General features: G+C 41.1%; 1 non-coding gene across 1 annotated transcript; it reads right to left on the reverse strand.

The window, feature by feature from the left end:
• Nucleotides 1–6,498: 6,498 nt before the first annotated feature.
• LOC112798944 (small nucleolar RNA R71) lies at nucleotides 6,499–6,606 on the reverse strand. The gene has a single exon (XR_003200538.1). It is a non-coding gene; the product is annotated as a small nucleolar RNA R71 (small nucleolar RNA).
• Nucleotides 6,607–11,724: the final 5,118 nt, after the last annotated feature.

Genomic DNA, 11,724 nt, shown 5'->3' on the forward strand with positions numbered 1-11,724 from the left:
TTTTCCCTTTCTTAAAGTACCATAGAAGGGGAGAGATCTTATTGCAGCTCCTGCTAAGAATCGGGATAGGGCGGCCAACCTGCCATTGAGTTGTTGTACTTCTTTGACACAGGTTGGGCTCTTCATGTTGAGTATGGCTTGGCATTTGTCTGGATTTGCTTCAATTCCCCTTTGTGTGAGCATGAAGCCTAAGAATTTTCCTGCTTCTACTGCGAAGGTGCATTTTGCGGGATTGAGCCGTATGTTGTGCTTCCTTATAGTGTAAAATACTTGAGTCAGGTCGGATAATAATGTATCATCGCTTTGTGTCTTTATCAACATGTCGTCCACATAAATTTCCATAATTTTTCCGATGTGATTTGAGAAGACTTTATTCATTAGCCTTTGATAAGTAGCTCCTGCGTTCTTAAGACCGAAAGGCATTACGATGTAGCAGTAGTTTGCTTTCAGTGTTAGGAACGAGGTCTTTTCTTGATCTGGTGGATACATGGGGATTTGATTGTATCCCGAGTATGCGTCCATAAACGATAGATATTTGTACCCGGAGGAAGCATCTACTAAAGCGTCAATACTTGGGAGTAGGTATGGATCTTTTGGACAAGCCTTGTTGAGATCGGTGTAATCGGTGCACATTCGCCACTTCCCATTTGATTTTTTCACCAAGACAACGTTGGCTAGCCATAGCGGGTATTTGACTTCTCTTATGAATCCGGCTTCCAATAGTGCCTGTACTTGCTCGTCCACAGCTTGGGATCGCTCTGGCCCAAGTTTTCTTTGTCTCTATTGCACCGGTCGAGATCCTGGATAAACTGCCAACTTATGACACATTAGCTTAGGGTTTATGCCTGGCATGTCTGTGGCTTTCCATGCAAAGAGATCGGCGTTATCTCGCAAGAATTGTATTAGTAATTCTTTTAAATCTCCTTTTAGAATTGTGCCGATATTGGTCATTTTTTCCGAGGTATCCCCGATTTGAATCTTTTCTATCTCGCCTTCTGGCTGGGGACGAAGTTCTTCTCGTCGGTGAACTCCGCCCAACTCGATTGTATGGAATTCTTCTCCTTTGCCTCTGAGGTTTAGGCTTTCGTTATAACAGCGACGTGCTGTCTTTTGGTCTTCTTTTATCGTGGCTATCCCTTTTGGGGTTGGGAACTTCATACATAGGTGTGGGGTCGAGACTATTGCGCCGAGTTGGTTGAGTGTTGTCCGTCCTATGAGAGCGTTGTAAGCCGAACTTACATCGACTACGATGTAGTCTATTTTGAGGGTCCTGGATTGGTCCCCTTTTCCAAAGGTTGTATGTAGTGGTATGTATCCGAGTGGTCGAACCGGGGTATCTCCTAGCCCAAACAGGCTGTTTGGATATGCTTTAAGTTCTTTTTCTTCCAAGCCGAGCTTATCAAAGGCTATTTTGAATAAAATGTCGGTAGAGCTCCCTTGGTCTATTAAGGTGCGGTGTAGGTTGGCGTTTGCCAATATGATGGTGATAACCATGGGATCATCGTGTCCTGTGATAACGCCGGATGCGTCTTCTTTAGTGAATGTAATTGCCGGAATGTTGAGTGTTTTATCCTCTCCTTCGACATGATATACTTCTTTGAGATATCTTTTGCGAGAGGATTTGGAGATCCTACCTGCTGTGAATCTGCCGTGTATCATGTGGACATGTCTTTCTGGTGTCCGAGGTGATCGTTCTGTTCGTTCGGTATCTTCATCCCTTCGTCTCTTTCTTTGATCATCATCTCGGGTGGCCAGGAATCGATCTAATTTTCCTTCTCTCACCAATTTTTCTATGATGTTTTTTAGGTCGAAGCATTCATTTGTGGAGTGTCCACGGACTCGATGGTATTCACAATATTCCTTTCGGTTTCCTCCTCCCCTTTTGCCTTTGAGTGGCCGTGCTGGGGGGATTTTTTCCGTATGGCAGACTTCTTTGTATATCTCGACCAGGGATGCCCTGAGAAGGGTGTAGTTATGGTATTTTTTGATTTTCTCCCCTTGTCGATCTTCTTTCTTTTGGATTCCTTGTCTTTGTCTCGGTAGGAGGCCCCCGATTTTGAGGTTTCTCCTAACCAAGCGTTCTCCTCCATGTTGATATACTTTTCTGCTCGTTCCTGCACTTCGTCTAAGGAGGTCGGGTATTTTTTTGATATACATTGGCTGAAAGGTCCCTCTCGTAGGCCATTGATGAGTCCCATGATGGTGGCCTCCGTTGGTAAACTTTGTATGTCCATGCATGTTTTGTTGAATCTCTCCATGTAGCTGCGGAGGCTCTCCCGATCTCCTTGTTTGATCCCTAGTAAACTGGGGGCGTGCTTGGCTTTATCTTTCTGAATGGAGAATCTGGCTAGGAATTTTTTAGCTAAGTCATCAAAGCTTGAGATGGACTTCGGGGGTAGGTTGTCGAACCATCGGATCGGTGTCTTTGTGAGAGTTGTTGGAAAAGCCTTGCAGCGAACAGCATCAGGGGCGTCGGTGAGGTACATTCTACTTCTGAAGTTGCTGAGGTGATGGTTGGGATCCATGGTGCCATCATCATACAGGGTCATATCCGGGAGTTTGAAGTCTTTTGGAATTTTGGTTTTCATGATTTCCCGGGTGAACGGGTCTTGCTCTTTGTGTGAATTTTCCTCGAGATTAGCCCGCGGGGCTTTTGATTTGAGATCGGCTTCTAATTGCTGTAGTTTTTCTTCCAACTCCCGACGTCGCCACACCTCTCTTTGGAGATCTTTTCCAATTTCCTGTTGTTGTTGGGTTTCTTTTTCCAGTTGTTTTAGATGATCCAGGAGCGCTTCTATTGCCCCTGAATTTGGTGAGTCTTTGTCTTTGTTGGTTTTCGGAGTGTTTTGCAGCGTGACATCCGCATTTTTGTGCGGCGTCCGATCCTCTAGACCTGAATCGTGGTCGTTGTCATGGTCGTCTCCCATGGTGATGGGATGACTTCCAGGTCCCCGGCAACGGCGCCAATTGATGAGCGGATAATTTGTACGCTTTTTGGCATTGTTTTTAGAATGTTTTAGTTAGTTTTTATTATATTTCTATTAGTTTTTAGTTAAAATTTACTTTTTTGGACTTTACTATGAGTTTGTGTGTTTTTCTATGATTTCAGGTATTTTCTGGCTGAAATTGAGGGACCTGAGCAAAAATCTGATTCAGAGGCTGAAAAGGACTGCAGATGCTATTGGATTCTGACCTCCCTGCACTCGAAGTGAATTTTCTGGAGCTACAGAAGCCCAATTGGCGCACTCTCAACTGCGTTGGAAAGTAGACATCCTAGGCTTTCCAGCAATGTATAATACTCTATACTTTGCCCCAGATTTGATGGCCCAAACCGGCGTTCCATATCAGCTCAAAACTGCCCGGCGTTAAACGCCGGAACTGGCACAAAAGCTGGCGTTTAACTCCAAGAAGAGTCTCTACACGAAAATGCTTCAATGCTCAGCCCAAGCACACACCAAGTGGGCCCGGAAGTGGATTTTTATGTCATTTACTCATCTTTGTAAACTCTAGATACTAGTTCTCTATAAGTAGGACCTTTTGCTATTGTATCTGGCAATCTTTAGATCTTTGAATCTTTTGATCACATTTTGGGGGCTAGCCTCTCGGCCATGCCTAGACCTTGTTCTTATGTATTTTCAACAGTAGAGTTTCTACACACAATAGATTAAGGTGTGGAGCTCTGCTGTACCTCGAGTATTAATGCAATTACTATTGTTCTTCTATTCAATTCGGCTTATTCTTGTTCTAAGATATCACTTGTTCCTCAACTTGATGAATGTGATGATCTGTGACACTCATCATCATTCTCACCTATGAACGTGTGCCTGACAACCACCTCCGTTCTACCTTAGATTGAGTGGATATCTCTTGGATCCCTTAATCGGAATCTTCGTGGTATAAGCTAGAATTAATGGTGGCATTCAAGAGAATCCGGAAGGTCTAAACCTTTTCACTGAATAGCCGTGCTGTGACAGAGCGCGTTGAACATTTTCACTGAGAGGATGGGAGGTAGCCACTGACAACGGTGAAACCCTACATACAGCTTGCCATGGAAAGGAGTAAGAAGGGTTGGATGAAGATAGTAGGAAAGCAGAGAGACAGAAGGGACAAAGCATCTCCACACGCTTATCTGAAATTCTCACCAATGAATTACAAAAGTATCTCTATCTTTATTTTATGCTTTATTCATAAATCATTCATAACCATTTGAATCTGCCTGACTGAGATTTACAAGATGACCACAGCTTGCTTCATACCAACAATCTCCGTGGGATCGACCCTTACTCGCGTAAGGTTTATTACTTGGACGACCCAGTGCACTTGCTGGTTAGTTGTGCGAAGTTGTGGTAAAGAGTTGAGATTGCAATTGTGCGTACCATGTTGATGGCGCCATTGATGATCACAATTTCGTGCACCAAGTTTTTGGCGCCGTTGCTAGGGATTGTTTGAGTTTGGACAACTGACGGTTGATCTTGATGCTTAGATTAGGTACTTTTCAGAATTTTTAAGAATGAATTCTAGTGTTTCAAGGTAATATTCTTATCATCACCAAAGCTGATTGATCTTCATCAATTTAGCTCTTGAATGCAATGTCCTGCTGAAGCTTGGCTAGCCATGTCTAATTCCTTTAGACTGAAGCTTTAGACTAACATTGCATGATTCCTGGAATTCTTATTAAAAAATTTGAATCTCTTTATTTTCTTTTTCCACATAATTTTCGAAAAAAAAAACCAAAAAAATTACAAAATCATAAAAACCAAAAATATTTCTTGTTTGAGTCTAGTGTCTCATTTTAAGTTTGGTGTCAATTGCATGTTTCTGTTCTTCTTGCATTTATCATGTGTCTTCATTGATCTTCAAGTTGTTATTGATGATTTACTTGCTCTGATCTTTAAATTCTCTTGTTTTGTGTGTTTTGTTGTTTCTCATATGCATTCTCAATTTGTTAGTGTCAGTAGTATACAAACTTTTAAGTTTGGTGTCTTGCATGCATTGTTTATTTGATTTTAGTTGCATTTTGATTATTCCTCATTACTAAAAATCCAAAAAATTTTTAATTTGTGTCTTTTCAAGTCAATAATACAGAGAATTGAAGATTCAAAACATACAGTAGAGGAATTACACAGAAAAAGCTGGGCGTTCAAAACGCCCAGTGAGGAAGGAAAACTGGCGTTTAAACGCCAGCCAGGGTGCTTGGCTGGGCGTTTAAATCCCAAAAGGGTAGTGTTTTGGGCTTAAACACTAGAATGTGCACCATTCTGGGCGTTTAACGCCAGGATGGCACAAGAGGGAAGATTTTGTTTTCAATTCAAATTTTTTCAAGTTTTCATAATTTCTCAAAATCAAATCTTTTTCAAATCATATCTTTTTCAATCATGTGTTTTCAAAATTAATTTCTTTCCATTTTCAAAAATACTTGCTAACAATTAATGATTTGATTCAACATTTCAAGTATGTTGCCTTTTCTGTTGAGAAAGGTTTAATGTTTGAATCATATCTTTTCTTGTTAGCCAAGTCATTGATTTTAAAAATCAAATCTTTTTAAATTGTTTTTCAAATCATATCTTCTCAATCATATCTTTTTAAAACTATATATTTTCAATCATATCTTTTTAATCACATCTTTTTCAAAATAAGTTTTCAATCATATCTTTTTTATTTCTAATTTCAAAATCTTTTTCAAAAATCAGTTTATCTCTTTCCCAATCATATTTTTCGAAAATCATTCCTCAATTTTTCAAAATGTTTTTAAAATCCTTTTAAATTTATTTTCGAAAATCTCGTCCCCTCTTCTCACATCCTTCTATTTATGGACTAACATGTACAATTCGAACTCTATCTTTCTAAGTTCGAATTCTTCTACCTCTTCCTTCTATTTTTCTATTCCTCTGACACCTCAAGGAATCTCTATACTGTGACATAGATGAATCCATATTTTCTTGTTCTCTTCTCTTTCATATGAGCAGGAGCAAAGACAAAAGCATTCTTGTTGAGGCTGACCCTGAACCTGAAAGGACCTTGAAGCAAAGGCTAAGAGAAGCTAAGGCACAACTCTCTGTAGAGGACCTAGCAGAATTCTTCAAAGAAGAAGACATGGCAGCCAAAAACAACAACAATGGCAACAATGCAAGGAACGTGCTGGGTGACTTTACTGCACCTACTCCCGACTTCTATGGGAGAAGCATCTCTATCCCTGCCATTGGAGCAAACAACTTTGAGCTTAAGCCTCAATTAGTTTCTCTAATGCAACAGAATTGCAAGTTCCATGGACTTCCATTGGAAGATCCTCATTAGTTTTTATCTGAGTTCTTGCAGATCTGTGACACTGTCAAGACCAATGGGGTTGACCCTGAGGTCTACAGACTTATGCTATTCCCTTTTGCTGTAAGAGACAGAGTTAGGATATGGTTGGACTCACAACCTAAAGAAAGCCTGAACTCTTGGGAAAAGCTAGTCAATGCCTTCTTGGCAAAGTTCTTTCCACCTCAAAAATTGAGTAAGCTTAGAGTGGAAGTCCAAACCTTTAGACAGAAGGAAGGTGAATTCCTCTATGAAGCTTGGGAAAGATACAAACAATTGATCAGAAAGTGTCCGTCTGACATGCTTTCTGAATGGAGCATCATAGGTATCTTCTATGATGGTCGGTCTGAACTGTCCAAGATGTCATTGGACATCTCTGCTGGAGGATCTCTTCATCTGAAGAAGACGCCTGCAGAAGCTCAAGAACTCATTGAAATGGTTGCAAATAACCAATTCATGTACACTTCTGAAAGAAATCCTGTGAACAATGGGATGAATCAGAAGAAAGGAGTTCTTGAGATTGATACTCTGAATGCCATATTGGCTCAGAACAAAATATTGACTCAGCAAGTCAATATGATTTCTCAAAGTCTGTCTGGAATGCAAGCTGCACCAGGTAGTACTAAGGACGCTTCATCTGAAGAAGAAGCTTATGATCCTGAGAACCCTTCAATGGAAGAGGTGAATTACATGGGAGAACCCTATGGAAACACCTATAATCCTTCATGGAGAAATCATCCAAATCTCTCATGGAAGGATCAACAGAGACCTCAACAAGGTTTCAACAACAATAATGGTGGAAGAAACAGGTTTAGCAATGGCAAGCCTTTTCCATCATCTTCTCAGCAACAGACAGAGAATTCTAAGCAGAGCCACTCTGACTTAGCAACCATGGTCTCTGATCTAATCAAAATCACTCAAAGTTTCACGACTGAAACAAGGTCCTCCATTAGAAACTTGGAGGCATAAGTGGGTCAGCTGAGTAAGAAAGTTACTGAACTCCCTCCTAGTACTCTTCCAAGCAATACAGAAAAGAATCCAAAAGGAGAGTGTAAGGCCATAAACATGGCCGAATTTGGAGAGGAGGAAGAGGCAATGAGCACCACTGAGGAAGACCTCAATGGACGTCCACTGGCCTCCAATGAGTTCCCTAATGAGGAACCATGGGAATCTGAGGCTCACACTGAGACCATAGAGATTCCATTGGATTTACTTCTGCCATTCATGAGCTCTGATGAGTATTCTTCCTCTGAAGAGGATGAAGATGTCACTGAAGAGCAAGTTGCTAAGTACCTTGGAGCAATCTTGAAGCTAAATGACAAGTTATTTGGTAATGAGACTTGGGAGGATGAACCTCCTTTGCTCACCAAAGAATTGGATGACTTGTCTAGGCAGGAATTACCTCAAAAGAGACAGGACCCTGGGAAGTTCTCAATACCTTGTACAGTAGGCACCATGACCTTCAAGAAGGCTCTGTGTGACCTAGGGTCAAGCATAAACCTCATGCCTCTCTCTGTAATGGAGAAGCTAGGGATCTTTGAGGTGCAAGCTGCAAGAATCTCACTAGAGATGGCAGACAATTCAAGAAAACAAGCTTATGGACTTGTAGAGGATGTTCTGGTAAAAGTTGAAGACCATTACATCCCTGCTGATTTTATAGTCCTAGAGATTGGGAAGTGCATGGATGAATCCATCATCCTTGGCAGACCCTTCCTAGCCACAGCAAAGGCTGTGATTGATGTTGACAGAGGAGAATTGATCATTCAAGTGAATGAAGAATCCTTTGTGTTTAAGGCTCAAGGATATCCCTCTGTAACCATGGAGAGGAAGCATGAAGAGCTTCTCTCAAAATAGAGTCAAACAGAGCCCCCACAGTCGAACTCTAAGTTTGGTGTTTTGGAGGCCACAACCAAATTCTAAGTTTGGTGCTGAACCCCCACATTCAAACTCTAAGTTTGGTGTTGGGAGGTTCCAACATTGCTCTGAGTATCTGTGAGGCTCCATGAGAGCCCACTGTCAAGCTACTGACATTAAAGAAGCGCTTGTTGGGAGGCAACCCAATGTTATATTTATCTATATTTCCTTTGTTATTTTATGTTTTCTGTAGGTTGATGATCATGGAAAGTCATAAAATCAATTGAAAAAGAAAAAACAGAATGAAAAATAGAAAGAAAAACAGCACACCCTGGAGGAAAACTTTGCTGGCGTTTAACGCCAGTAAGGGCAGCAAATGGGCGTTTAACGCCCAGTCTGGCACTATTCTGGGCGTTTAACGCCAGAAAGGAGCACCAGACTGGCGTTAAACGCCAGGAAGGGGCAAGAAGTTGGTGTTAAACGCCAGAAATGGGCACCAGCCCGGCGTTTAACGTCAGAATTGGCATAAAGAGCATTTTTGCTTGCCACTTGGTGCAGGGATGACGTTTCCTTGACACCTTAGGATCTGTGGACCCCACAGGATCCCCACCTACCCCACCACTCTCTCTCTTCTTTACCCATTCACCAATCACCTCAACACCTCTTCCCCAAAAACTCCTCACCTATCAAATCCCATTATCCCCTTCACCACTCACATCCATCCTTCATAAAATCCCACCTACCTCACCATTCAAATTCAAACCACTTTCCCACCCAAACCCATCCTCACATGACCGAACCATACACCCCCTCTCCACTCCTATATAAACCCATCTTCACTCCTTCATTTTCACACAACCTAAACACTACTTCTCCCCCTTGGCCGAACCACAAAGCCACCTCCATCTCCTCTATTTCTTCTTCTTCTACTCTCTTCTTTCTTCTTTTGCTCGAGGACGAGCAAATCTTCTAAGTTTAGTGTGGTAAAAGCATTGCTTTTTGTTTTTTCATAACCATTTATGGCATCTAAGGCCGGAAAAACCTCTAGAAAGAGGAAAGGAAAGGCAAAAGTTTCCACCTCCGAGTCATGGGAGATGGAGAGATTCATCTCAAGGGTGTATCAAGACCACTTCTATAAAGTTATGGCCATAAAGAAGGTGATCCCCGAGGTCCCTTTCAAACTCAAAAAGAGTGAATATCCGGAGATCCGAAGAAGAGGTTAGGAAGTTCTTACCAACCCCATTCAACAAGTCAGAATCTTAATGGTTCAAGAGTTCTATGCCAATGCATGGATCACTAAGAACCATGATCAAAGTGTGAACCCGGACCCAAAGAATTGGCTCACAATGGTTCGGGGGAAATGCTTAGATTTTAGTTCAGAAAATATAAGGTTGGCATTCAACTTGCCCATGATGCAAGGAGATGAACACCTTTACACTAGAAGGGTCAACTTTGATCAAAGGTTGGACCAAGTCCTCATAGACATTTGTGAAGAGGGCGCTCAATGGAAGAGAGATTCAAGAGGAAAGCCGGTTCAACTGAGAAGGCATGACCTCAAGCCCATGGCTAGAGGATGGTTGGAGTTTATCCAACGCTCAATCATTCCCACTAGCAACCGGTCTGAAGTTACTATAGACCGGGCTATCATAATTCATAGCATCATGATTAGAGAGGAAGTAGAAGTTCATGAGGTTATATCCCAAGAACTTTATAAGGTGGCGGACAAGTCCTCTACCTTGGCAAGGTTAGCTTTCCTTCATCTCATTTGTCACCTTTGTTATTCAGTTGGAATTGACATAGAGGGAGACATCCTCATTGATGAAGACAAGCCCATCACTAAGAAGAGGATGGAGTAAACAAGAGATCCCACTCACCATGAAATCCCTGAGATGCCTCAAGGGATGCACTTTCCTCCACAAAACTACTAGGAGCAAATCAACATCTCCCTAGGAGAATTGAGTTCCAACATGGGACAACTAAGGGTGGAGCACCAAGAACATTCCATTCTCCTCCATGAAATTAGAGAAGATCAAAGAGTCATGAGAGAGGAGCAACAAAGGCAAGGAAGAGGCATTGAGGAGCTCAAGCACTCCATAAGATCTTCAAGAGGAAGAACAAGCCGCCATCACTAAGGTGGACCCGTTCTTTAATTTCCTTGTTCTTTATTTTTCTATTTTTCGAATTTTCATGCTTATGTTTATCCATGTTTGTGTCTTATGATCATTAGTGTCTTAGTGTCTATGCCTTAAAGTTATGAATGTCCTATGAATCCATCACCTTTCTTAAATGAAAAATGTTCTTAATTAAAAAAGAGAAGAATTGCATGAATTTTAAATTTTATAACAGATTAATTATTTTGATGTGGTGGCAATACTTTTGATTTCTGAATGTATGCTTGAATAGTGCATATGTCTTTTGAATTTGTTATTCATGAATGTTGGCTCTTGAAAGAATGATGAAAAAGGAGACATGTTACTGAGGATCTGAAAAATCATACAAATGATTCTTGAAGCAAGAAAAAGCAGTAAAAAAAAAAAAAAAAAAAAAAAAGAAATCAGAGAAAAAGAAATAATAAAGTTGTGATCCAAGGCAAAAAGAGTGTGCTTAAGAACCCTGGACACCTCTAATTGGGGACTCTAGCAAAGCTGAGTCACAATCTGAAAAGGTTCACCCAGTTATGTGTCTGTGGCATGTATGTATCCGGTGGTAATACTGGAAGATAGAGTGCTTTGGGCCATGGCCAAGACTCACAAAGTAGCTATGTTCAAGAATCACCATACTTAACTAGGAGAATCAATAACACTATCTGGATTCTGAGTTCCTAGAGAAGCCAATCATTCTAAATTTCAAAGGATAAAGTGAGATGCCAAAACTGTTCAGAGGCAAAAAGTTAAAGCCCCGCTCATCTAATTAATACTGATCTTCATAGATGTTTTTAGAGTTCATTGCATATTCTCTTCTTTTTATCTTATTTAGTTTTTAGTTGCTTGGGGACAAGCAACAATTTAAGTTTGGTGTCGTGATGACCGGATAATTTGTACGCTTTTTGGCATTGTTTTTAGTATGTTTTAGTTAGTTTTTATTATATTTCTATTAGTTTTTAGTTAAAATTCACTTTTCTGGACTTCACTATGAGTTTGTGTGTTTTTCTATGATTTCAGGTATTTTCTGGCTGAAATTGAGGGACCTGAGCAAAAATCTTATTCAGAGGCTGAAAAAGACTGCAGATGCTGTTGGATTCTGACCTCCCTGCACTCGAAGTATATTTTCTGAAGTTACAGAAGCCCAATTGGCGCGATCTCAACTGCGTTGGAATGTAGACATCCTGGGCTTTCCAGCAATGTATAATAGTCCATACTTTGCTCGATATTTGATGGCCCAAACCGGTGTTCCAAATCAGCTCAAAACTGCCCGGCGTTAAACGCCGGAACTGGCACAAGAATGGGAGTTAAACGCCCAAACTGGCACAAAAGCTGGCGTTTAACTCCAAGAAGAGTCTCTACACATGAAAGCTTCAATGCTCAGCCTAAGCACACACCAAGTGGGCCCGGAAGTGGATTTTTATGTCAT

The sequence above is a fragment of the Arachis hypogaea genome, chromosome 4, assembly GCF_003086295.3.
Source record: "Arachis hypogaea cultivar Tifrunner chromosome 4, arahy.Tifrunner.gnm2.J5K5, whole genome shotgun sequence".
NCBI classification, from domain to species: Eukaryota; Viridiplantae; Streptophyta; class Magnoliopsida; order Fabales; family Fabaceae; genus Arachis; species Arachis hypogaea.